Raw genomic sequence first — 24,239 nt, 5'->3', positions numbered from 1 at the left:
GGGGAACCTGCACCCTGCCCCCTCCCTGCCCCCCACCCCCCAGCCCCTGCCATGACTGACCCGTCAGCCTGTAAAACCACCATTGCCTTGATCTCAGGGGGTGGGAAGGGCTGCCTCAGGGCACCCTGGGCTCCAGGCCCCCTTCTTCCAGTTGGGCTTCCCTTTGCCAGGGTCAGGGGTCCCATGGGGGAGGGGGAGGGGAGATTGGGGGGCAGAGAAGCCCAGTCAGCCATGTTGAGGTGGGATTCCTTTCTGCACCTCAGGGGGCCAGGGTGTGAGGGGCATCCTGTAGAGCCCTCATCTCCCACTGTGGCCATCTCGAAGCCTCAGTCCCTCTCCCTTCCAGAAACCCCCACTGCCTTGGCCCATACCTCTCCAGCTCCCCAGGGGCCCAGGCTGGGAGGCTGGAGACTCAGGGTATGGCCCTTGCTTGACCTAGTCTAAGCTTGGGGGATGGCCCAAGGGTGGGAGGGGGTGCTTACCGGCTGCTGGGTCGTCTGGTGCCTTCAGGAGCTGTGCTGCTGGGGTCTTGACTCCTGTAACCCCAGAGACCCCATCTTCACCTTAGAAAAGCCAGGGGCTTGAAGCATCACCCTATTCTCTGCTCCTTGCCCCTAACCTGGCTTGGGGTAACAGTGCCGGGAAGGAGAGCATTGTTAGGCTGGTGGCCTCAGCATATACAGCCCTTCTATTGAGGGCAGAGGGTAGAGTGGGCTGCGGTGGCAGCCACCAGGTCTGGGGGTTGGCCAAAGGCTCCTTTCCCTGGGGGAGGCCCAGAAGTGGGCTGGGGGCTTATTAAAGAGACAGCCCCCTTCCCCCTGCACAAACAGGGCAGGTGCAATAGTGGTGGAGTTGGTAACATGAGGTGCCCAGCTGGTGGGGCAGTGGCCTCAAGGGCTGTCCTGGGTCCTGGAGGTCAGGGTTCTGGCAAGAAGATTGTATGAGGCCCATTTGCTTGGTGGAGAGGGTGGTCCAGACAGGAGGCATTCCTGGAGTCAGGGGACTCCCCTGGAAGCCCCAAGTGGCCTGGGCACCCTGCCCTGGTCTTGGAGACCCCTGAGCACTGAGTGGAAGGGCAGAGGAGCATTTTGCACAATGGAAAAGCCAGAAGGAAGGGGGTAGCCCAGATGGCTGGGAGGGCTGAGAAGCACAGAGGAGGAGCCCTTCCCACAGGCCAAGACAGAGTCCCGGCCCCCTGGTTGGGGTCAGGGTGCTGAGTCTTTCACCACCTGGGCACTCGAGAGGTGAAACCAAAGGTGGGCAGGGGATGGGTGACAGCACTGGGGATCACCCCCATTGGTCCTAGGTGTGTGAAGCCCTTCCCCAATGCCTTGTGTCGCGTACAGTTTTATGTACAAATAGGCGACATTTGGCCAGAGGAGACCCCCTCAAACCCAGCCTGACCCAGTCAGTGTCTTCCTAGAGGGGACCTAGTTGGTCCCCAGCCCCCTACTTCAGAGCATGTCTCTTGGTAGGGGGAGGGTATATGGGGACCTATTTCTCTCCTCGGGTCCCTGAAGCGTGTCCCACATCCCTGGGGGAGGGTCTCTGGGGCATCTCTCATCTCTGGGGGCTCCCTAGGCCCTATCTCTCCCTTTGGGAGTCTCTGGAGGGACATGTATTCCCTCTGGGGACCATGGGAGCATGTCTCCCCCCTACCCAGGCTCTCTGGGGAGCCTGTTTTCCTCCCAGGGTTCCTGGGAGCACTTAAGGCATGTCAGTCTTGGGCCATCTCTCTTCCCAGGGAAGGGGGCTATCTCTGCAGCATGTCTGGGAAGGGATGTTTCTGGCCCTCCCTGTATCTCTCCTCTGGGGGTGTCTCAGATCTGCAGCACTTTGGGACGAGATTGGGCAGCTCCGAGTTGTCTTTTCTCCTGGAGGCTCTGGGATACCTCTCTCTCCTGAGGACCCGGCCTCTGGAGCCATTTCTTCCCTGGGTGCGGGCTGTCTCCTGGTGTTGGAGGGCTTTTGTTGGCCATGAGAAAGCCTCTTGGGGGGCGTCTCCACGCGGGACTTCTCTGGGAGGGGGTACTGTGTCTCGCCCATGGGGCTCCCTGGCGGGTGTGTAAGCCCGTGGGGAGAGGGAGACTGTGTCTCCTCGGGTTATCTGAGTGGGGAGGGGGGCCGTGTCTCTCTCGTGTGTCGGGGGGTGGGGTTCGGGGAGGGGGGTTTTGGGCTCATCGGGTGCCCACACTGGGGTCGTGTTTCTCTTGGTTCGTGCCACTTCCCACCGCCTCGCTCCTCCCGGGAAGGGCCCCCGCCCCGCCCTCACTCGCCCCTCATCCCTGGCGCTGCGAGCACAATCCCGTTGATTTGTAATGATTTCTGTCTCTTTCTGTCTTTCTCTTTCTCTGACCTCCCTCCCCTCCCCCGCCGCGAGCATGCGCAGGCACCGCCCCTACCCCCTCCGGTTCGGTTCGTTTCCGGTTTGTTTGCTGAGCTGTCAATGGAAGACCCGTGTAATTATTCCCGAGCTTTACAATAAAAGTGTGAAAACCGGACCCCACCTCGCTTCTTCCGGGCCCTCAGGTCTGCGTCCTGGGAAAACTGGGGGCTAAGTCTGGGTTAGAAGCCTTTGAGGGGGCCAGGAGACGCGGCCGAAAGGAGGGACGGAGACCCACTGGGATTAATCGGTGCCACTCGAAAGGACGCAGACTGAGGACAGACATCCACTCTGTGCTTGTCAAAGTGCCCCCTCCCCCAACCGATCCGCCGGCCCGACCTGCCGGCCCGACCCGCTCCAGGCAATCCCAGCCCCACCGCGAGCTAAGGTGAGGGCTAGGGAAGGGGGTGGGGGGCGATGCGGCGAGAGCTCTGGGGAAGGTCACGCAGGCTGTGCTGCCTTCTTTCACGGGGCATGTATCCTTTCCCATTCCCCTTTCATTGGGTAACAAGTATGCATTGCGGAACTGAATGGGAGAAGGGACGAGAGACATCTTCTGTCGCTGCGTCCCACGCTCAGCAACCAGGGTTGGAGGTCGATTTAGGGGACCTGAAAAGGTCTCGCCCCAGTCTCCAACTGCGCTCCCCTCCCCCCGCTTCCGGGCCCGAGCGGCTTCGGCCTCCTCCGTCCGGCTCCCGGGTAAACACTGGCTCCGAAGAGGTCGAAGAACAGAGACCGGATCAGCCGGTTTCCCGGCCCCACCTCCCGGGGCGCCCCTCCCTTCTCCCCCCCGCCCCACCTCCGCGTGCGCTTCCGCTCCGCCCGCCCGCAAGCCCCCTCCTGCTGCTGGCGCTGAATGGGCCTGGCTCCTCGACCCCGGGGTCGGTTCAGCGGCTGGGAGGCTGGGATTAGCCGAGTGCAGGGACTAATCCTGGATGAGCCTCCGTGTAAACCCGGATCGACTGTGGGTACAGCGGAGGTCGCAGGCGACCCTTCCTTCATCCGTTCCCATGTGCAGGGCTTCGCGGGGCCTAGCGCCCACCCCAGTTCCCCTTACTACATTCAGTGACCAGTGGCTGGATCGCTGTGAGGGAAGGGACTGGCTGGTGTGGGGGATGGAGAAGACGCCATCAAAATCAGGCTTGGACCAGGAGCTCCAGAGCCTGGGGTGGGAGGAGGCCAGGAAGGGCTGAGGCCCCTTTGGGCGGCATCTGAGTCCACAAGGGATCAGATCAGTTCTCCAGCTCAGTGAGCAACCCTCAGCCCCCCCACCAATCTCTCCAGTTACAGAATCACACATCCTCCTTCTACCTGGCTAGAGTGACCCTAACCTTGAGGCTTCACTGGATCAGAGGAAGCAGTGAATCAACAAGAGGACCTCACAACACCCCCACCCCTGACTCAGCCAGGGGTAAGGAGCTCCTGTTAAGGCCTAACGCTGGAAAAGATGTCAGGGGTCAAGAGACATGGATATTAGAATCCTGCCACTGATTGTTCACTCATTCTGTAAGCATTTCCTGAGCCTGTCCCTTGCGCTAGCCCAGCACAGGGTACTGGGACACCCCAAGAATGACACACAGTCTATGGGAAAGGCAGACAGGTAAATAATAACCACATCATGTGTTCAGCCCTGCCCTGAGCTGTCAATTTAGGCTGGAATGCTAAAGGAGGTGTCTCCTCTAGTAGAGTGGGGAAGGCTTCCTGGAAGGGGTGAGGTCCCAGCTGGACAGATCCAGCTGAGGGAGTTGTGTGTGAAAGGGCTTGGGGTAGGAGGAGAGGGTAACTGAGGAGGGCAGGTAAAGGTAAAGTTGAAAAGGAAGGGGGATGGTGGTGGTGCAGAACTAGAAGGGCCTGCTGGTCGACCTAAGTGGCGGGGGGGGGGGGGGGGGGGGGGGGGGGGGGATGATCCTAAGCCTCTGAAAGAAAAGGTCAGATTCACATTCTTTGTTCGTTTGTTTTTGAGAGAGGGCAGGGAAGGGAAGAGAGACGGAGACACAGAGTCCAAATCTGTGCTGTCAGCACAGAGCCCCTCATGAAGCTTGAACCCACGAACCATGAGATAATGACCTGAGCAAAGTCAGACGCTTAACCCACTGAGTCACTGGGGGTGGGGGTGGGGCAAATTCACATTCTTCATAGGTTTTCTCTCTGCCCTCCTCGCTTCTCTGCACAGGTTTCTATGGGGATGCCTGGGTTGGGAGTGGAGACACACCCACAGACAAACAGAAGCAGGAGCCAGGTGCACTGAAGGTTAGGAAAGATGGTCCCTACCTCCTTCCCTCACACCTGGATTCAGAACTATGTTAGAAACCTGGCTGTACTGCTTCCTAGTAGTCTGACCTTGGGTAGGTGACTGAGCCTTCATTTCTTCATCTGTAAAATGGGAGTAACAATGCTCACCATCACTGAGGATTCTTGTGGCACTTCAGTGAGATCATTTGTCCATTCTTTTATTGAACATATATTTAACACCTACTATGTGGTAAGCCCAGTGCCAGGTCCTGGCATTATAGCCCTGAATTAGACAGGCATGATCCCTACTGTCTCTTGGAACTTCCATTCCAGTAGAGAAGACAGACAATAAACAAACAAACAAATGAGATAATTACAGATTCTGTTAAAGTGCCGTGAAGGAAACAAACAGTAGGACATGAAAGAGGATAACTGGAGGTGGGGGAAAGGAAGGGTCTGCCTTACTCACTGTGGCCTGAGAAGCTTCTTTGAAGAAACCTGAAGATGTAGGCCTCAGAAGAGAGCATTCCAGGCGGAGCGAAGGGCAGCTGCCAAGACCCTGGGGTGGGAGACAAAAAAGAAGTTAGCCTGATGCCTCTAAGATGCTAAGCTTCCTGAGGGCAGGAAACTAGGTCTCTTACCTCTCCCAACCATCTGGACAAATACAGGGTAAGGTGAATAGACATGGAGGGGATTTTCCAGCTTGCTGGGCCAACCTCCTCCCCACCCCCAGCCCCTGGAGTGGTGTTGGGGGGTTGCTGGCCTCATCAGTAGGTCCATCTGCACAGCTTAATCTGTACTCCAGCTGTTCTGTACAGGAAAGTCCTCTGCCCACTCCTCTCCTTTCCCAGCGTTCCCAATCCTCTCCTTGGACAGGAGGGGCAGGTTGGGGCCCCTCCAGAACCTGCCAGGCCAGAGTCTGGACTGAACAGAATTTAGTATCTGACCTGCAGGGGCTGACGGGGAGGATGTGACCCTGATGAATATCACCAAGTGTTTTAGGACCATAGGGGCCTTTTCGGAGTCTCCCCCTTGGTCTGGGTCTCCCTTCAGGGAAGCCTCGAAGAAAGATTTCTTGCACATGGATACATTTCACACGCAGCAGCCCCCCCCCCCACCGCACGCCGTGCTGCAGAGCGCACACAGCTCCTCTCACACACTCACCATCCAGCTGCACACTGCGTCTCCATGGCAACCAGTAGGCCTGGTCCACGGATGTTAGAAATAAGTGCCAGAGGAAGGGAAGAGAGAGAGAGAGACAGGGGAGAAACATCAGAAATAAAGAGACTCAGAAAGACAGCCTCCCAAGGAGGATCCCACTCTTCCCTTGCACCCCCTGCCAGAGACTCCTGAATGGATTCAGGGCCTGAGGATGGAGGGGCTCAAGGTGGGGACTAAGCAGAGGGCTGGGGGCTGTGTGGAAACAGGTAATGGGGCACAGCGGCAGTGAGGGAGGAGCAGGAGCAGGGAAACTTGAATGACACTCTGGAGTCCCTGGCTAAGAATACTTGGTCCAGGTAAAAGACAGATGAGGGGGTTGGGTGGAGCTGGGGGACTTGAGGGAGCTCCCTTCCCTTCTTCCAGGCCTAATTGGCTGTTCAGGCTGAAACCACCTCTTAGTCACTTAGTCTAATTAGAATTGTTCCCGAGAAGATGGTGGGGGAGGGGAAGGAGAAGCAGAGGTGTGAAGGGGGAAGGGTAGGTGGAAATGGAGCTGGGGGTGGGGAGTAGGAGTTCCCTCCTTCACCTTCCCTCCATTCCATCACTGGCCAGTGGATGGGCTCTAACTGTCCAGGTTGCAGGTCACTGTACATTCTGGCCTTCTGTCACCAGTGCTCCTTCAAACGCCCCTGCTTTCTGCTCGTGCCCCTGTCTCTCTGTGTCATGCTCTTCCTCTTCCTCTGGTCTCCCTTGTTATCTCCTCACCTTCCTCTTCCCCTTTCCTCAGCGTCTCCCAATCTCTGGCCAGCAATATTTGTCTAATAAACAGGTGAAGTGTTTAGGAGTTCTGGCTGGGGTTCAACCAGGGGCAGGGGGAGCGGGAGAGGGGATCATATTGAAAGCAGCCTCGTCAGAGAGGGAGGCAAACCATGAGAGACTCTTGAATGCTGAGAACAAACTGAGGGCTGATGGGGGTGGGGGGTAGGGGAGGGGGGAGATGTGCATGGAGGAGGGCACTTGTTGGGATGAGCACTGGGTGTTATACGGAAATCAACTTGACAATAAACTATTTAAGGAAAGAAAAAAAAAAGAAAGCAGCCTCATCTTCAGGGAGAGGGAATGGGACAGACACTGCCTGGCATGACTCCCCCCTCCCCCCACCTTCCCAGCCCTAACGAAGGAGAGACCTTGCTGGAGAATGTGGAGCTTGGCTTCTGAAGCTGGACTGTCTGGACTGCCTTGGACAAGTCACTTAACCTCTCTGAGCATCAGTTTCTTAGCTATGAGATGGGGATAATAAATCCGAAATTTGTTGTGTGGATTTAAGGCGATGGTGCATGTAACTGGCTTAGTCCAATAAATTGTAAGCGCTCAATAAATGCGGCTTTTCTCATCACTCCCAGACTCCTTTCCTTTCCCTTCTGGAACCAGGACATCTGCGTCTCCTTATTCTGCTTCCTCCGTCTTTCAGGCTGCAAATGACCTCTCAGTTCCTAGACTCACCCTCCTTGCCTGCTCCCAGGGCTACACAGCGTGGGGAGTGCTGTCTGAGAAGTTAGGCTTGGATCTTGCCCCTTGCCACAGGGTTAGGACAGACCCTCCTCCAGTTTGGGGTCTGATCTTCCTTTCTCTGCTTTACTCCAAGGGGAGGAAAGGGGACAGCCATAAATGATGTAGGGGGAGTGTACTTGCTGAGGGGGACAAGAAGGAATGAGCAATGTCCAGAAACCTAAATATTTCATGGGGCTGCAGCACTGGGAAGGGCAAAGTCCCTGAGCTGTGTTTGTGAATGTGCTCGCAACTCCACATGGCTTGGAGCTCTTCCACATGCCCAGTGCCCTCTGCACGTGCTCCAGCCCTCAAAGTGCTGCGCCCACAGAAAATTGACCCGATGAACCCTTTCCTGGCCATGATCCCTCCAAAATCCCCTCAGCACATGCATATTTTATTTCTTACAGCTGTAGTAGTTTGTTCAGGTTTGAGGCTGTATTTTGACATGGCCACGCTTTTCTTGCGCATTCAGTTTCCCCTTTCGATCCCCCCAAGGACGGGTGCACTTGCCCCTCACCCCAAGGCATCATCAGGAGAGCCCAGTAGCTGGAAAGAGCTGGTGGGGTGGGAGCAGGGGCGGGGCGGGGGTGGGGATCACAGGGGGGAGGTCAGAGGAGGTTGATCAAGGAGGAAGGTGTCCATTACAGCAGGTGGGAGTGGGTGGATAGCAGCAGGGTCTCCTGGCTTCAGAGTCCACTGCTTACAGATGAGCCGGGAGACCACCTCTGCCGAACCTCTGCCTTCAGGTGGCCCCTGTTCCCTTCAGGTGGACCCTTCTCCTGACTCCATGTCTAAGTAGGGAATTAGAAGGTACCCTTGTGGTCTCTGTCATAGCTCCCCTTTGTCCTTTTCCTTGACCCTATCCCAGTCTATCATCATTTCATTTATTTGTTTATGTGTTCAATTTCTGTCTCTTCCCACCACAACAAAAGCTTGCAGGAGGCGAGAATCTTGTTTCATTTCTTTATCACTACTCAAAATGTTTACTGAATGAAAGAATGAATGAGTGGAGAGGAAATCTACTTGGAGATTCTGTAGGAATCGCAGCAAGAAAAGGGAGCAAGAGGGAGGGCAGGTGGGCCACAGTTGAGTAGGATAAAGGCCAGAAGGACTGAGCACAGAGCAGGAAGGAGGTGTGGAGGGTGGAAGGAGGAGGGGCCTGGAGGTGGGAGGGGGACTGGGGAAGAGGTGGGTGTGAGGAGAGAGCTGGGGTGGAGGTGGAGGAGCTAGAGCCTGGGGGCAAGGGATCTAGGGGGAGGCATCCAGGTCCCAGAGGGGCCAGAGGCAGGGGTTTGGGGCAGGAGGAAGTCAAGCTTGGAAGAGGGGGCCAAGGACAGGGTCTGCTCTCAGCAAGGCCAGGCTTGGAATTGGGGTCTGGGGCTAAAGGGGTGGAGTGTAGGAGCCCACCAGGAGTGGCTGAGCCGTGGCAGTTTCCCAGGGCCTTCAGGTGCCCTCTGACATTGACCCACCATCACCCCCAAACCTGGCTCAGATGCCTCACCTCAGTTGTCCTTCCCATACCCCTCCAGGCCCATACACAGGAAACGGCCCAGGATGGGCTGGCCAGTGCTTCCCTCAGAGGAGGAGCCTGGGATACTCCTGGGTGGTGGTACATGCACCACATGTAAATAGCAGGGAGGCCTTAACCCTTTGATTACCTGGTGTACTCAGAGAGGCCCCTTCAGAAGCCTCCAGCCTGCCAAACCAAAGGTGACAGCAATATTCACTGGTTAGCTCTAAGCCCCCACAGGAAGCTGGGGATGAAGGACAAATTCTCTCACTCAGGACTCTGCCGTGTCCCTTGGCCCTCTGTCCAGCCCGGAAGGCAGGCAAGGGATGGTGGTGGTAGCCTGGGCCAGGACAGGGAGACACCCATCAGAGAGATAGTGTCTCCCCCAGAATTGGCCAGAGTGGCTGTGTGTTATGGGGAGAGCAGAGGAGATCTGAGGTGCACACCTGCAGTGGTTGTCATAGCAACCTGACTTGGATCCCAAGAGGGTGGCCTCTCCCCCAAAGCCCTGTGCAGCCTGGAACACAAGAGCAGAGACACATGGGGGCGTGCGCACACACACACACACACACACACACACACACACACACACACTCTGGGCTTTGCAGAACTCTACTTCTTAGCGAGCCCTGTCAGCTTCCTCTCTCTTCTATTTCCCCGAGTGAGGCCGGGTGAGACCAGGGACAGTGCCATGACAGCGCCATGAGAAGAGGATGTGTTGAGGCCAGGGAGGGGGAGGCACCCCACAAGGGGTGTGTGTGCTTCCCAAGTGTGTTGGTGTAGGACACTGCGTGCAGTGTGCCTGAGGGCTGTCCCAGTTGTGTAGAGGACATGTGTATACTCCACTAACCCTCCCCCATCCCCAAAGCCAGACCACACAGAAGAGGGATTTGGGAGGGAGAGGATTATTAACAAAGACAACAATAATCACAGTTAACCTTAATTGAGAGCTTATTAAATTCCAGCTATGTGATTGTGGTGAGCATTTTATAGGCAGTGGCTCATGTGATCCTCACAGCAACTGTACACGGTAGGAATTATTAGCCCCATTTGCAGATAGGAAAACTGAGATTCTAAGAGATTAAGTAAATTGCTGCAAGTCCAGGGGCTGGAAAAGAGACAGGGAGAGACTTTGTAGGAGGGGAGGAGCAGAAGATCGGGGTAGCAACCACTGAGGCCAAAGTCCTGTCCCCAGGCTCCATAGGACACTCAGGCTCACTCACGTGCTCCCATGCTCCTCGGCAAGGCTGCTCCGGTGCCATGCCAAGAGACAGGACCTGGGAACCTCGGACTGTGGTGCCCGCCTAGGCTGTGTTGGGGCGGCTGAGGGCACCTGCGAGGGTGTGGGGACACCGAGCAGCGGGCATCGTGATTGGCACGAGCCAGGGGAGCGGCTGGCAGCCTTGCTCCTGGTAAACACGAGGAGAGGTTACTTCACAAGGAAACAGTAATTAACTTTAATTAGCACCTTGCATCTCGGAATATTATTAACATCTCAATTTCTCTAATCAAGGCAGCAGGAGAGGGGCGGCATCTGCCTTGCCGACTCCTTCCTGGCCGTGCTCCCTGGCTTGGCGTGGTTCCTGCCCGGCCCCCACACGCTGGATGGCACCCAGGAGCACCTCCTCAGGGGCGGGTTGCCAAGGGGAGCCAGGGAGTGAGGGGACCGGGACTGGCCGGGCCGAGAGAGCAGGTCCAGGCCAGGGACATGTGAGCCAGTGCCCGCAACAGGGCAGGAGGACAGGGGGCCTCCTTATCTTTCCAAGAAGACTATCGACACCAGAGGCTGGGCCCGGCTTGTGTCCCCTGATCCAGAGAACAGACATGGCTGCCTTGCTCTCTCCCTCTTCCTTCCTTCTCCCTGCTTCTCACTCTTTCCCTCCTTCATGGAGCTATAGCCTGCCCTCCCTCTCCCTCGTGTCTTCCTCTACCTTCTCTCTGTCACTCCCCCTCTCCTTCTTATAGGAGGGTGGTGGTCTGGTGGGCAGTGTGCTGGCTTCCACCACTGGGGACACAGAAATGGGCACAGGATAAGTCCTGTCCCCAGGGAGTTTAGTATCCCATGGAGGAGATAAATCTTGGGAATAAAGAACTCTAATTGGGCTCTGTACTGATAGGCATCATAAGAGAGGGAGAGATAAAAGGCTCTGGGGGTTCCTGGAAGGGGGCAGGAATGGGAGAGGCAGGGGCCCTAATTGTGGGTCACCAAGACAGACTCCATCTGGGACACTAAGAAAGCAGGAGCTCCTGAGGCAGCAAGGGCACTTGGTACCGACCAGCCCCTTTCAGCCCTCTTCAGGAGGCCATCATGGAGGGAAGGCCCTGAGGGCTCAGGAGGTGACTCTCTCTTCATTATATCCACCCTCAGTGGCTGTTAACTCTGCCTCGTGTCTGATATTAATAACTGACGATCCTCCTTGGTCTAATTACAATGGCCTGCTGCCTGCACAGTTTGGTATTTATCTGGCAGTATCCTCGTGGCTGTCTCCCCTGTCCATCCAATTTGTATTTATTGAGCACCTATTATGTCTTGAGGGCAGAGTCTGCCCTCACGAAGACTCCAAGTGCTGGAGTTCCTCTCTACAGGGACGGGAGGGTTCATGGTGGAGCTGCCTACAAGCCTGGACATGTCAGCAAAACGACAGCAATGTCCACGGGGCTTCCCCACAGGGAAGAGGCTGGTTCCACATGGGCTTGGTCAACACCCCTGGCCTGCTGCTGTAGCTGTGCCTACAGGGTAGTCCTTACATTCCCTCCCATATCTATCTAAACTTTTTTAAAATGTTTTTTTAAATTTATTTCTGAGAGAGAGAGAGAGACAGCGTGAGCAGCAGAGGGTCAGAGAGAGAGGGAGACGCAGAATCTGAAATAGGCTCCAGGCCCTGAGCTAGCTGTCAACACAGAGCCCGATGCGGGGCTCGAACCCACGAACCGTGAGATCATGACCTGAGCCGAAGTCAGATGCTTAACCAAGTGAGCCACCCAGGCGCCCCTCCCATCTCTGTTTTTAGGCCATCCAGAGGACAGCAGCAGAAGACTACAGTTCAACTGTAAATCCTGTCCAACATTAACTCAGGTGGCAGGTTTAATGCTCAGTGGACACTCCAATCTCAAACCCACCTAGTTGGGGAGGGCACACACCATTTGATTTCATGATTTCTCTTGGTTCAGAAAGCTGATCATACATCACATTGCCAGGTGCAAGGTGGGGCCAGGTTCATCTGACCACTGCAATGTGGGGCCTTGGGGTGGGAATGGGCACTGGCTTTTCCTTGGCTATCACTCTGTTTGCCCGGGATCATCTTCTGTGGAGGCCTACCAGATCTCATTTAATTCTTGCAAGGACCTGGAGAAGCAGGAATGTCGATGCCCATTTTATAGCCAGGGAAACCACACAAAGAAGTGAATCTACACAGCTGGCAAAAAAGTGAAAGCAGGGTAGGACAAGAACCCGATGCGGCCAACTCAGGATCGCTTTCTTATTTGCGTCCCTCTATTTTATTCGTGAGCCTATCCTCTGTCAGAAGCTGGGGCGCTGGGGCCAAGTGAGGCCCCTACCCTCAAGGACAGTAAGAGAATGGCCACTTGTCTCTTAGCAAACCCTAGTTCTCCCCCTCCCTCCTCCAAACTCCTCACCGCCCCCCTCCCCAGCTCCCCAGGGCCCTAAGCTGGGCCTCGGTAATTGTAGAGTAGCCCGCACAGGGCGGGGAAGAATCTGACGTTTCCAAAGGCCTTTTTGATGTTGATGATTATGGCGATGATGATGCTGTCCGTCTCCTACCAAGACTGGGGCCTTTCTTTGTTTCTCTCACCATCGGGGTCTTTCTGTCTCCCTTTCTCTCTCTCTCTCTCTGCCCTGAGGACTGGTGTTGTCAGAGGACCAACATTTGCTCCTCCTCTGATGAGGGCTGGAAGGGGACAGACTGGACAGAAGCGAACCAAGGGGAATCAACCCCTTCTCTTTCACCTTCCCCAAGCTGGGCCCAGGGGTGTGCTGATGTGTCATTAGCATAACATTTGCATAAGGAACAATTGAGGAGATTGGAGTCTCGCCTCAGAGGAAACACCTGCAAGCAACAGTGAATGAAAGCTTCTCCCGCCTCCACTCTGAGATGCCTCCCACCCCACCCCAGGATGAGGGACGTGGCTGGAGCCCCACTCATGGGGAGAATGAAAATGACAGTGACCACAGTTATTGACAGAGTGCCTGCTCAGTGCCAGGCACCGAGGCGGATGTTCTGTTTCCCTTCATCTTCACAACCACTTTCAGTGGGACATTCTATTATTTTATAATACAATTTACAAAGGAGGAAGCTGGGGCTCGGCTACCTCGAAGTCATACAGATTCTGTTAGCAGCGGCAGCGCCTGGCTTTGGAATAGGGTGGTAAGACCCAGTGCCCGCGCCCTCAGCCACTCAACCACTCACAGCAGACTGGGGGGCTCTGGGCTCACCTCAGGCACCCAAATCCAATCTCCAAGGACTCAGCGGATCCCGGAAGGCTTAGAACAAGGGCTCCAAGACAGGCTGCTACCCGAAGGCACACAATGCTTGCACACACATAAACACAGCGGCTCCGCCCTGCCCCCACCTGTGCTTCTGGAGGCAGAGGAGCTGGGCTGACTTGGCCCATAACCAGGTTAGCCAAGATCCAATTAACTAGTTAGCGCCAGCAGAGCTGGGGGCAGGCAGGGCGCGCAGGAGAGCGGGACGGATGGGTTGGGTAATGTGCAGAGACAGCCAGAGACAGCAGCTCCACTCTAACCTGATAAGCAGCTCCCAACATCCCTGCCGCCCAGCCTGGCAGGCGGAGTGGCCTCAATCCTGGGCTGCTGGTGAGGGTGCTGGGACGGTCTCAGACCCCCACTTCCTCCCTTCCACACATACACTGCCTTCATCTTCTGGCCTCTCAGCAACCCTCACTCCTGCTCTGCCCCCTCTAAGGACTGTGAGGAAGGCAGTTTCTTCTGTTAGATGTTTTTATCCACTATCTGCAGTCATGAACAGAAGGTAAGGATGAAAGATCCACTTCCTCCAGGTGGGAGGCTGGGAGTGAAGAAGCTACAACAATTAATAGGGAGGGGAGGTGAAAATAGCAGCCAGTATTTATGGAGATGGCCACCCTGCAGAGACTCTGCAAACCATGTGTGTGTGTACTCTCTCATCGACACTCACAACAACCCTTTGCTGTAGGTACTATCGTAATCCCCATTTGCAGATGGGAAAAGTGAGGCTTAGAGAGATTGGACACCTACCTGGCTATCAAGATCCTTCAGGCCTAAAGCCATCATCCCTTTTAGTACCTCTGAACCAGGTCTAGGATTAACAACAATATTACTGATGGCGATCCTTCTTGCTTTTGTATAATCACTTTAGAGTTTACAAAGGCTCTTTGGATTTTTTCTGACAAGTCTGTAAGGTAAATGTTTTATTTCTGGCCCCTATTTTAGAGATATATAAACTTGAGGCTGGGAAGGGCTTGTGCCCCAAACCTCACAGCTGGTGAATAACAGTCAGAATGTGAACTGGGCCAGGTCTTGCTGACTCCTAGCCTAATGCTCTTGAGGAGACAGTGGAAAAAGTCTGTAAGTCGAGGGTGGGTCATTCATCTATTTATTTGTTTATCACGGCTCATTGTGAGAGTATGTGCAAGTCTCCACTCAGGGCATGCTTATTCAGGGCAGAAGAAAGCAAATGGCTTCCTGCCTTCATGGAACAGGTGGAGAGGAAGGCCCTGAACTTCCGTGTCTGGGAACTTGGGACTGCCTTGGTCATGGAACTCCAGGGAATGAAAGACCATACTGGTCTGATTTCCTCCTGTTTTTCAGAGGCTGCATCCAAAGCCCACACAGTTAAATGACTACCTGAGGTCACACAGAAACAGGCAGACACACCAGGTCTCCGACTTAAGGTTTCATCTCAGCTCATGGCCTCCCCTTCATTGCAGGCTGAGGCCTCACTAATCCTGTAAGCTTTGAGTTCTGTCTGCCATCCACCTGCCACCCACTGGTGAAGAAGCAGATGCTATGCCAGCCATCCCTAGGGTAGGCACCCCTGTTGCCCTCTGTGCCCTGGGAAAAGAGAATCACCTGAATTCTGGGCAATCTGGGGCTTTAGAGTCAAGACCCAGAGATGAATGTATTGAACAGGACGACAAGAGGAAGCCTACACCTGTGTGGGCCACACGTGTGAGAAGATGTGTGCACATCCTTGTTGCTTTCTGCTTTCCCTGATACCAGCACCAGAAGGGTTAAGCTGTCCCCAGCCTGTCCCAGCCTGGGGGGCCTGAGGAGAAGTCAGTCCAGGAAGCTGCTCTCCCAGTCCCCAAGGCCTGGGGAGGGGGAAGGGAGCAACTTTCTCAGTCTCTTTCCCAGGCTTCTCAGCCTCCCTGGGGAACCAGCTACATGCCTAAGAGCTGACCCTTGACCCATCCCCCTCTGCCCTCCCCCCCCACCCCGCCCAGCCAAAAAAGAAAGACTCTGATCATAGCTCCAGGGCACTGGGAGAGTGGGATCCCCCTACTTCCTCACCTCATTTCCCCCACCATGTCACTGATTCCCCTTAATGCCTAACTTCACTTCTGTCCCACAGTCACTATATTCAGACCCCTGGACTTCTTCCCCCGCCCTAGCTCTGGGCCCCCAGGCCGCTCCTCCCAGCCCCCGCATTTGTAATCTTCTAAAAATAAAAGCTTGGGATTCAAGTAGGCAACTCCGGAAATATACAGTCCAGCCCAGGCATCCGCCTGGGCTGCAAGGAAGGACCCACATGTGGAGAAAGACCCAGACACAGCAACCCCCCCTCCGCCCCCTCAGGTAAACACAGGAACACAGTCTGTTCCTAAAGAGAAGGAAGGCAAGAGGAGGAGGATGGGCTCTAAAAGAGGGTGTGGGGGCTCCTCATGGCCTCCTCTGCCTGAAATCATAAGCGATTGCTTTCCTCCTGTTTTCTCATTGCTTGGAGAACTAGTGGGCTGTCTCTTGCCATGGCCAGCTCTGACATCCTGTCAGGACTGAAATCCGGGGAAATTCCAGGAGGTTTGGGTCCTAATCCCTGCTCTGTTTCCAAGGAGCAGGTAGACAGACGCTGTGGGCAACACCGGTCAGAGATGTCTGTTCTTCACCCCTCGGCCTCCCCGTGGACCTGGCCAGGACAAATGCCAAAGGGGTCTAGGAGTGGCATCATCTGAGATCTCTTTCTCTTTCCCAGCTGTGTGATCAGGTGGCCATGGGAAAGGGGGTTTTGCAGTGTCCTGCAGGGATACTCCAGCCTCTGTGTGGCTGGTCCTGGCCACTTCCTCAGGATGGCAGAAGGACCAGAACCAAATTCCACTGGATTTGGTAAGATCCACTCGCACACTGGGTCTTATGAACTTCCTGGGAATTTGTGTAACTGCTGGACAACAGCACATCTTAGGACCTCATGAACAATGGTAATAATTAGAAGAATAATAGCTAACATTTTTTAAGCACTTGCTATGTGCCGGACCTGGGCCAAATACTACATATGCATCATTCTCACTTAATCCTGTCATGAGCCCATTTTTATCACCCTTAACTTATAGGTGAGGAAACTGAGGCACAGGGTGCTCACAGAGCCGGCCCTAGCTCAGGTCACACTAGTAAATAGCAAAGCTGGGACCCAAACCCATGGCTGTGTGACTTCTTGCTTTCCCTCTCTGTCTCTGTGTCATGGCCTGAGGGTGCGGTGCCCTGCCTACGGGGCCTCTTCAAGCGACTCAAGCGGACACCACTCACATGTTGCGGGTAGAAGCCTGCTGGGAGGCTGGGCTTTCTTCCCACCTGGCCTGGGCCTCCTTTTTGCTCATTGGCAAAGACATGCACAAAACACACGGGGTTAGGTGATTCCTGGCTCATTCCATTCCTGCCACCTTCAATTCAAGCCTCAGCAAAACGGCAGAGGTCAGCTTGGGGGGATCTGGGGAGTTGCTCCGTCAGCCTCATCCTGGGATCGCAGTCTCCAGCACCCCCACTGCTGGCCCACAGCCCGGCTGGCCTTTGCTAACCCCAGCCAGGAGGACTCCTGCGCCAGCCTCGCAGGCAGCAGCAGAAACTGTTTGCCTTCCCATTTCCTTTCATGAAGGAGGGGGTGCTGAGCAGGCTGGCAGCCTGGACTGGGAAGCCCAAAGCATGACTGCAAAGGAGACAAAGACTAACTTGACAAGCTGCCCCTCTTTTGAGCATCTTGGGGCCCCTATCCAGCCCCAGCTACCCAGCCCTGTTGCTATTTTCCACACCTGGTCTTTGCATGGTAGGCAAAAGTCTCTCTGGCCCGAGGGGAGCTGTCCAGCTCTTCCTACACCATTTGTAATCCCCAGCCTAGAGCAGGCATTTTGAATTGCAGCCTTTTTGGTTTAGACAAGATTTATCTGTCACAGGGGAATTAGATGGTGTGCCTGGGAGAATCACACCAGTAAAGTTGGTAACACGGGTAAACAGGCCAGCACCTGGCATATATAAAGTGAGTGGAGTAGGCGGTCACTCCTGGGACCCCTTAGATGCGTCATCACCTACGATAATAATACTGCTAGCTAGCATCACCAACTTACCAGCTACTGTTTATTGTCAGCCACAAGCCTGACACTGTGCTGAGGACTTCAACATAAGGGTTTTTTTTTTTAAGTTTATTTATTTAAGTAATCTCTACAGATTTGAACTCATGACCCTGAGATCAAGAGTTGCTGACTCCTCTGACTGAGCCAGCTGGGCACCCCAGCACACATTCTTATTTAACATTTACGATGACCCTATGAGTTAGATATTGCTTGTCCTTAATTTATCGATGAGAAATCTGAGACCATAATCTCACAGTAAGTAAACGAATTGGGATTTGAACCCATGCCTGCAGATACGCCATTTTCTTATGATCACTCTGCTCCTGGCTCATTGGCCCTTGTGCATGTTCACATGCTCCTCAGATAAAGTGGGCGGCACTTCCTGAAATTCTAAAACTGCTCTAAGCAGTTCTGATGGAACAGACATGTCCTGCCACTTAGGTGAGGCTCTGCTTTAAGCCTCCAATTGGCTGCTGGCCAGCTCACCTTCTTGTACCAAATTCTTCTGATCAATAACTAGTGAATGCTTTCATATGCAGGAAGTGCCCACCAAAAGTCCCTATCATTATCACAATTCTTTTTTTTTAAGCTTATTTATTTATTTTGAGAGAGAGAAAGAAGGAGCGTATGGGGGAGGGGCAGAGAGAGAGAGAGAGAGAGAGAGAGGAGAGAGAGAGAGAATCCCAAGCAGGCTCTGCACTTTTGGCATGGAGCCCAATGAGGGGCTCAAACTCACAAACCATGAGATCATGACCTGAGCCAAAGACCCACACTCAACCAACTGAGCCACCCAGGTGCCCCTATCACAATTCTTAATAGCGCCTTCTTATCAAAGAATCCCTTTGCCCACTTCATGTCTGTCAACTAATTTATATGCTTCCTTTCACCTTCTCTTTTAGATTCTACCTGATCCTCCCTCCCACTGTGACCTTGGGGGTCCAGGATAAATTCCATTCAAACTGCCCCTCCCTATTATTACCAGTATGGTCTTGATACATAAATTTAACTCTAGCCCCTCTGTCTGCCCACCCTTTATCTCTTTCTTAATATTTCTCTGGTCACGTCACTCCTGCTTCTCCTCTGAGTATCTCTGGTGTCTCTATCACTGCCTTCCTCCCCAGAGCCAATGCCACGGAACCACCCAACATGTGTAAGTGTGACTGCCTGGAAAATGTAACTTTCAAGGAGCCTGCAAGTGAGTGACAGTAAACAGAACCTTGGAGACCCAGACATCATCTAGGGTTTACATGGACTCAGCAGCAGGAACTTAGAAATAAGGCAAGAAGAGAGAGAGAGAGGGAGGGATGGGGATGATCAAAAGAATGAGCTGGAGGGAGAAATGAGAAGTGAGGGGAATGATATTGATTCAACCAGGCCAAAAGCATCCTTGACTGTCAGTGTTGGAAGGGCCCTTAGAGATCAACCAGCCCAGAGTGGCAAAGAAGTTTCAAGTCACGAGTTAATGCTGAATGATGAGTAGCAGCTGCCCGGAGTATGTCCTGAGAACACAGTGCTACTATTGATTAGCAATGTCTGCCATGGGCACTGGATTATAAATGGTGGCATGTGTACCAGAATTTACTTCCCTGATCTAGTTGTAACCTCTTCACTATGGAGCAACTGAGGAGCCCAGAGGGCAAGAGACATGACCAAGGTTTCCACAGTGAACTGGAGGCAGATCTCACTCAGGGCCCTTGCTGTCTCCTAAACCCCAAGAAAAGTTGCACAGCTAGACAGAGATAGGGGACTCCGGGACAGGGGGTCCTCCGCATAGGATAACCAGTAAAGGAGCAGCTAATCTGAGGCTGTAGAAAAGACTGTGGGTAGCGCAGACCAGACACTGGGTGCATGCTCAGTTCTCACGGGGTGGTCAGTTGGGTGCATGTGCCTGGAAGCCTGGCTGTGCCTCCCCTGAACGCTGGCTTCTCCACCATTGCCCTCCCAGGGAGGACAAGTAGGCTCCCTGGAGCAGAGGTCTTGGCTGTCTCTCCAGTCCTAGAGAAGCCAGTGAGAAAGAGACGAGGAGGGGGAAGGGTTTGGGACAGGGAGAGCACACATCGGGGCCAAGGCACCAGCTGTGCAGCCGTGGAGAGGGCCCCGAAGGTGGCAGCAATTAAGAGGAGCCAGGATGGAGACAAACACAGAGGCACATGTGTGCAGGTTCGGTGTGTGAGCCAGAGGAGAAGAAAGAAGCTCCAGGTGACAAAAGCTGCAGAATGGGAATAATGATACCCTGACAAAGCACTGGGGGCTTGGAGCCCAGCCTGTCCAGGGTGCTGGCACAGTTAAGCCGTGACATACCACTCCCTGGCTTGGGGGTGTGGGAGGCAGGAGGAGGGGGGCTGAGGTGCCCAGCACTGGCACCGCTTTGTAAGTTTGCTCTTGAGCTTCTGCCTCTCTTCCTTTCTCTGCCTCTATTCCTCTTCCCTTCTCTTCCTTTCCATCCTATCTCTTCCTTTCTCTTACCTCCCTCCCTGCCTGGCTCTATACCACAGAGTCTCCACTGGGAGCAGAAGCAGGGAAAAGGAGTGGTAAGAATGGTAATGCTGTTGAAAGATCTGTGAGCTGCTCTAACCCAGGTCGCCTGCCCAAGGCTGTGAGAGGAAGCCAGGCTGTGAGAATCCATCTGGACGCCACACCCAGTTTTTCAAGAGAGACAACTAAGAACTAGAGAAGTGAAGCCTTCCTCCAAGTCAGCATCATATTGATTTGCTATGCCACTTTCCCACACCCACATTTTTCCTACAAAACCACCCCTTCCCCATCTCTGTCCATGTGGTTTAGAAAGGGCTGACTTTTGGGGTGCTTGGGTGGCTCAGTTGGTTGAGCCTCTGACTTCGGCTCAGATCATCATCTCACGGTTCGTGGGTTTGAGCCCAACATCAGGCTCTATGCTGACAGCCAGCTTAGAGCCTAGAGCCTGTTTCAGATTAAGGTGTCTCCCTCTCTCTCTGACCCTCCCCTGCTCACGCTGTCTCTTTCTCTCTCTCTCAGAAATAAATCAAACATTAAAAAGAAGAAGAAGAAGAAGAAAAGAAAGAAAGGGCCGACTTTACCCCCGACTAACTGAGATATCAGGGTGGGACACAGGACGTGAGCTGGCCCATTGGTGCCTTGCACCTCTGGACCACATGATTCAATAAAAGTTGATCCACTATGATGTATGCTTTCTATGGGGCTTGCCACACTGGTAGGTTTAAGCCCGATGCTATTTAAAACACTTGGGGAACAGCTACCAGAAAGTAAATCTAACACAAAGCAGAGCAGACCTGAGAGTTGGAGAGAGACAGATGCCAAATGACCAAGTGCCTGGATCCAGCTATGCCTGAAGTCTATAGCTGGGCTTTTCAGTTATGTGCATAAAAAAGCTTAAACCAGTTTGGGTTGGATTTTTATCCAAGAGGCTCTAAGCCTAGAGAAACACAGAAGAAAGGGGAAGAGACAATTGCAGGAATGAGGACAGAGTGTGACGGGAAGGCAGGGGTGTACGTGTGGGGGTGGGAGGCTGCATGAGGATCCCTGAACCTATATTCAACAGTGAAGCAGGCTACCAGAATTTATTGTAAAGAACACACAGCCAAAGTTGATTCTCCAGGTGGGCCAGTCTGAGATGGGGTAGAAACTTTAGTACTGCTACATAAGCTATCTGTCTGTGTAATGACAGAAGTTCTTCTGACCCCCAGTGTGTATGGGGTGTGGATCTGCATAGCATGGGGAGGAAGGCATGGTCGGTGGGAGTTTATCTTAACAGTCAGCACCCAAGTGCAACGGATGTCCCTGCTTCCAGCTCTTATGATGTAAACCTCATTCCAAGACAGATATTTAAAGACAAATGAAAACATTCATCCAATCCTTGCTGATCACATGCACTCAGTATCTTCCCAACCCCTTCCTTATCAGATGTCCCCAGATTTCACCTAACTTACAGAACATTAAACTTAGTGATGAACAAGAGACAGAGGAACAAAGGCACAAGCTTGGCTCATACATGGGGCACATTGCACAGCTCCACCACATCACCAGATGACTACCTTTCCCCCTCACCCTGGAGGGTCAAGATGTATGGAAACCCTATTGATTATAACCTAAGAAGATGATTTCCTGGGGCCTCGTCTGCACTGCTAGTAGGAGATGCCAGGTGGGGATGGGGATGGCAGGAGGAAGTCATGCCCAGCACAGATAAGAAACTCTCTTCCCTTGTCACAGGCACACGGATGTCTGTGCTGGGAACCCTCTGGGGTGAGAGGATGGACACAGTCTTAAAAAAGACAGAGAGGGTGGAGGGTCTGATTCCTGGTGCCTGGGAGTTATTTAACTTATCTCTTAGTTTTTTAATGTTTATTTATTTTGAGAGAGAGAGAGAGGGAGAGAGCACAAACGTGAGCATGAGTGGGGGAGGAGGAGAGAGAGAGGAAGAAAGAGATTCCCAAGCAGGCTCTGCACTGTCAGCACAGAGCCTGATGCAGGGCTTGATCCCACGAGCTGTGAGGTCATGACCTGAGCCAAAACCAAGAGTCAGATGCTTAACCAACTGAGCCACCCAGGCGCCCCAGGAGTTATTATTCAAATCTTTACACTTCCAGCAACATGGATGGACCTTGAGGGTGTTATGCTGAGCGAAATAAGTCAGGCAGAGAAGGACAAATATCATATGTTTGCACGTATAGGAGGATTAGGAGGAACTTGACGGAGGACCAAGGGGGAGAAGAAGGGGGGAAATGGTGGGGGAAAGGGAGAGAGGCAAACCATGAGAGACTCTTGAATGCTGACAAAAACTGAGGACTGATGGATGTGGGGGGGTGGGGGGATGGGCATGGAGGAGGGCACTTTGGGGATGAGCACTGAGTGTTATGTAGAAACTAATTTGACAATAAACTATTTGCAAATCTTTACACTTCCTCACCATTTCTCACTTCCCCTTACTGGGAAACAACTAATGCCTTAAGAAAAAAACCTATACAAGCAAAATACATATATGTAATACCTATGCATATATAAAATAAAATGTGTATAAACATATACAGTTTCAAATGTGGTCTTTCCCCTCCCTTAACTTGCTGTTTTAGAGAGATTTCCATGCCTATCCAGTTAAGGTCTGACTCATCCTTCCTTCTAGCTTCATAGTAATTCTGTTTATTTATCTACTCCCTTACTGACAGACATTGAGTTTGTTTTGGTTATTAAAAAATTTTTAACGTTTATTCATTTGTAAGAGATGGAGAGAGACAGAGCATGAGTGCAGGAGGGGCAAAGAGATGGGGAGACACACAGAATCCAAAGCAGGCTCCAGGCTCTGAGCTGTTAGCACAGAGCCTGAGGCAGCACTTGAACTCAGAGACCACTAGATCATGACCTGAGCCAAAGTCATACGCTTAAGTGACTAAGCCACCCAGGTGTCCATTTTGGATATTTTTAAAATGATTTTTTAAATTATTTTTAAAATTTAAAAAAAATGTTTCATTTATTTCTGAGAGAGAGAGAGAGACAGCGTGAGCAGGGGAGGGTCAGAGAGAGAGGGAGACACAGAATCTGAAACAGGCTCCAGGCTCTGAGCTAACTGTCAACACAGAGACCAACGTGGGGCTTGAACCCACGAACTGTGAGATCATGACCTGAGCCGAAGTCGGATTCTCAACCGACTGAGCCACCCAGGTGCCCCTAAATTGTTTTTTAAGTTTATTTAACCTTATACCTGACATGGGGCTTAAACTCACAACCCCCAGGTTAAGAGCTGCACCTTCCTCAGACAGAGCCAGCCAGGCACCCCTGATTTGAATTTTTGTCTGTTGCACATATAATCTAAACATTGAATATATTTTGTACAGTGAACACCTAATACATCTCGTGCACATGTATGAGTGTTTCTTGAGGATTCATCCCTAGGAGAGAGAATGCTGCCTCAAAGTGTGTATGAGTTTTTCACTGTGGAAGATACTGCCAAGTAGGACTGGAGATTTTTGCCTGTGAAGGAGCCCTCCAGGCATCAAGCCACCTGGGGTGGAAGGAGCACGGGCTTTCAAATCAGACATGTTCAGGTTCAAATCTTGTCTCTGTCATCTTCTTCCTGTGTGACCTTGGGTAAGTCACTTAACTTATCTGAGCTATGGATTCCTTTACTGTAAAGTGAGGGATTGCAAGAGCTGCTTCACAGCAGCAAGGTAACGGTCAGATGGCATCCTCTAGGTAGAGCCTCTAGTATGGGCCTGGTACACAATAAGCTTTTGGGCAATGCTAGCACCCTTTCCCTGAACAGACCCCAGCTTCATTCATCCCAGGTGGCCAGCTCTGGGGAGAGGCTGGGGAAGGTGATTAGTGAATGTCACGCAGAAGTCAGGACTCCATGGTGGCTCCTTCTAAAGGTCACCTAGGCAATACTTGGAGCTAGGAGCCATTCCCAGTAGTGCATGAAGACTTGCTTTTGAGAACACAGCCTGGGGATCATCTGCTGGAGAACCTTTCACTAAATGATCCCTTTACCCCGGCCATAGCCCTCCAAGTTCTGTCTCTGCAGAGGAGCAGGAAGAAAACCCTCCTCAAGAAAAAGAGAGGGCTGCCTGGATTCGATCACAGGAGGTGTGGAATGCTAGGTGCACAGAGAAGAGAACAAGGACACATACAGCAGACAGATCTGAGGTCGGGCAGCAGAGTGAGATTTCTGTCTCGGGAAGCCAAGGTGCACACTCGAAGAAAGCTGAAGGGCCACCCTACTACTGGAGACCTGGTCCAGGACGTGGCCCATCCATCTCTGTTAAGACAAAGTAGTTCGGTGAAGGGTCTAGAAAGCGGGTGAGCGTGGCCATCGTTTGGGGGTAATGGCTAGATTGTGTC

Source organism: Hyaena hyaena, unplaced genomic scaffold (assembly GCF_003009895.1).
Source record: "Hyaena hyaena isolate Hyena2069 unplaced genomic scaffold, ASM300989v1 scaffold_107, whole genome shotgun sequence".
NCBI classification, from domain to species: domain Eukaryota; kingdom Metazoa; phylum Chordata; class Mammalia; order Carnivora; family Hyaenidae; genus Hyaena; species Hyaena hyaena.
Note: the sequence above shows the minus strand (reverse complement) of the source record.